Below are 3626 nucleotides of genomic sequence, written 5' to 3' on the forward strand. Positions count from 1 at the left end.
GGCGACGATCCAGCATTCTCTCAGAGTGCCTGCCCTGGGGTAGTCTCTAGGGGATGTGGGAGCTTGGCAGCTGGAGAACACCCTTGTAACATTCCCAATTAGATGGCAAAGTTATTTCCTTTGTGTAGTGGAGCGCTCTTCATCCCTTGGTACCACTGCTGGAGCTTCATCGCTGAGCACCTGAGGCACCTGGTTCTGCCGGAACAGAGGTTATCAACAGGGGGTCCTGTGCCCTCCAAAGTTTGAGAAGGTTCACATGCTTTCTTTCCTCATCCTGGGTAGTCTTATCTCTAGACTATACATCCTACCTGCCTGACAATCTTGAACAGACCTTGTCAACAGGCTATTAATTTAGATTTGATTGAGGGCAATAGCTGAAAAACATTGTCACCCATGTGAAAAGTCCATAGTCGTACTTCCCTCATTGTAATTTTGTTCCTGGGTATGTTGGGCCTTCCTCAAATTCTCGCTGGTGAACATCCCTACACTTCTGAGTTGCTCACTTAACTGTATGATATACTGGATTGCGCTTAAGGCCCCCACATCTTGTTCTTCCCATTCTTCTCATCACAGATCCAACTAAGATGCTTTGCAGTTGGGAACCATAGAACAACTCAAGTGGGGAAAATCCTGTACAGGCTTGTAGGACCTCCTTTATGGCAAACAGGAGTGGTAGTGTTACCCCGAAAAATGGATTTTGGGGCACCCTTAGAATAACCTGCATATTTCCCCTTTAGCCTGTCCTTCCCAAGATATGGGTTTCCAGGGCAGTTAAGGAAACACCAAAGGGCGTGGCTATAACCTTCCAATAAAATGACTGACAGAGGCAGTATTTTTTCCTAAATAAAGTATCTTTTATTAATGTAACTAATAATCCCTACCACTGTATAATCTACAAATAAAAATCAGGCACAAATCCCTTATTGCAAGCTAAAGAGCAATTAAACCGCAATAACATACAGTTTAATGATACTGAGTGGATGCACTCTGTAACGGCCAGTCCATTGCAGATCACTGACAGCAGTTCTTAAATGTACTTCAAATTTTACATAGATAATTTGTGATTAACAACAGAATTTTATGCATCTTTATTAACACTCATAATACTATACACTATGCTATACTATGCCATACTTAAATTTATACTATAATTAAAACTAACGGGCTTACTCTATCCACTGACTTTAGCCGCTACTGCTGCTGTTGCTGGTTTTCCAGATTGTTCTGTTCTGCTCCTTCAGGTCAATTCTCTGCTTGATCGTGCCGTCTGTTCTGCTCCAGCAGCAGCTCTCCTAACTCCTCACTTCTTCTCTCTCAGCTGTTCTAACCCATTGGCCTTTTATACTGTGCTCTCAGCTATCAGAGCTTTACTGCACAAGCTTATCGCTAGTTGTATGCCACAGAGTTATGCTGCACATATTTGGCTTTGTGACAATTCTATAGAGTGTTTTATTTATTTTTTTCCTTTTCAGCTGAACTTTAAACTTTCTGGCCTACTGTCAGCAATGAAGTATTATGTGACCTGCAGCTTCTAATAGTGGACTGACTTTTACCTATTCAAAATGGGAGCTAGGGACACAAAATGGAGTCCAGGGAACCTCTCCAGTATCAGTGGAAGTAGCTGGTCCCACTGCCTGGGTTTGTCACTTCAACACTCCATTCAGGGTCTTATTAAACCACTCTACCAGACCATCAGTCTGCAGGTGGTACACTGACATCTTCCGAGACTTGACCTTCAGAAGGGAGCATAATTCCTGTATCAGTTGGGAAGTGAAGTTAGTCCTGTGGGCTGTTAATATTTCACAGGGAAACCTTCTGAGCTCTGGAGCTATAGCTGTTGCTTTTGGGAAGCGGAGAGGCAGAGCGTCTGGATACCTGGTTGCATAGTCTACAATCACTAGTATGTACTGATGCCCTGCTGCAGTTTTTTCTAAGGGTCTGACCATGTCTACTGCGATCCTCTCAAAAGAGGTGTAAATCAGGGCAGAAGCACAAGCACTGACTCCGTTGGTGCTCTGGGGCTGGAGCACCCACAGGGAAAAATGAGTGAGTGCTCTGCACCCACCCGCCTCACCTCCACCTCCTCCCCTAAGCGCACTGCATCCCCGCCTCTCCACCTAGCTCCCGGTGCTTGTTGCCGTGAAACAAGCTCTGGGAGGGAGCGGGGAGGAGTGGCAATGCGGCATGCTCAGAGGAGGAGGTGGGGCCAGGGGCAGGGATTCAGGGAAGGAGTTCAATAGGTGTAGGGAGGGGGCGGAGTTGGGGCGGGGACTTTGGAGGAAGGGGTTGGAATGGGGGTGGGGCAGGGGAAGGAGGGGGCGGGGCAGGGTGGAGTCAGAGTGGGGCTAAGGACAGAGGGGGGTCGAACACCCCTGGCACCAGGATAAGTTGGCGCCTATGAGCAGAAGGACCAACGGTGCCATGGGAATCCCTGTGCTTCTAGCTAGTTGACACTCTGGGCAGGAGGAACAGTATTCTCTCACTTCATGGTGTATGCCTGGCCAATAGACTTAAACTAATATCCTGGCCAATATCTTCTCTCTCCCCAGGGGACCCATGCACGTACCAACTGCAACACGGCCTGGCAGTACCAGCACGGTACCAGCAGCTGGTCTCTCACCAATCCAGTTTGCTGAGTCTTCTCAATTTGGTATAAGTGCTCCTTCCTGAGTGCAAAGTGGGGGTACCATTCACCTTCCTCAGACTCTGTTTTAATGGGGACTAGTTGCTCATATGCACAACTTAACATAGGGTTGCTCCTCTATTCTAACAAGAAATTCCCATTCCGTAAGAGGACTTCCAGGTCCTGGTGGCCTGCTTCTTTCTTCCGGTGAGGGTCTGCAGCTGTGTTGCTCAGGATGTCCCTTCCCTGGGGTCACTGGTTTCCCCAAGGTTTGCCAAGCTCTGGTGAGCTGGTGTCAACACTTGACCCCTATTGCAGCGCAGGCCAGAGTATTAATAACCTGCCATAAAAAGGACCAGTCTAGGCCTATAACCATGGGGTAGGCCAATTTTTCTGCTAAGGCTGCAGTTATTATGCAGTATGGGCTCCCACCATCAGATGTAGCTGCTGGCTGAGGTAGGTCTTGACATTGCCATGGATATGCTGAAAGTAGATTGTGGTTTTGGGAGTGGTGTTACTTCCCACCAGGAAGCATAGACCACTGTCTGGCTCAGCTTCCCTTGGACCATCACTGGTGCCATCAACTTGGGGAGAGGAGTGTTTCCATGCCCAGGTTTCCACCATCCATGTACTCTCACGCCATCAGTGGGCACTCCCCCTATATGTGTCATCTCCCCATAAGAATAGCATGTTAATGGGTTGGGGTTGCCAGCCTCTTTCCTAGACTGAGGACGTAGGATGTTGGCCAGACCTTCATCTATGAGCCAGGCTTCAGTTGTCTGGGGTGCCTGGCAGCCTACTGGCAGCGCTGCACTCGTCCTCGGCCTCCTTGCCCCCCTTGGGATGACCCAGGCATAAGGGATGTCCTGCCCATTTGGTAGCAGGGCTGGCCTTAGGCATGGACAAACGGGGCTGCTGGTAAGAGGTCAGTATTTCCGGAACCTGTGGCTGAAAAGCTGACCTGGAGACATAGGCACTGACTCCGTGGGTGCTCCGGGGCTGA

This window comes from Gopherus evgoodei, chromosome 12 (assembly GCF_007399415.2).
Source record: "Gopherus evgoodei ecotype Sinaloan lineage chromosome 12, rGopEvg1_v1.p, whole genome shotgun sequence".
Classification (NCBI taxonomy): Eukaryota; Metazoa; Chordata; order Testudines; family Testudinidae; genus Gopherus; species Gopherus evgoodei.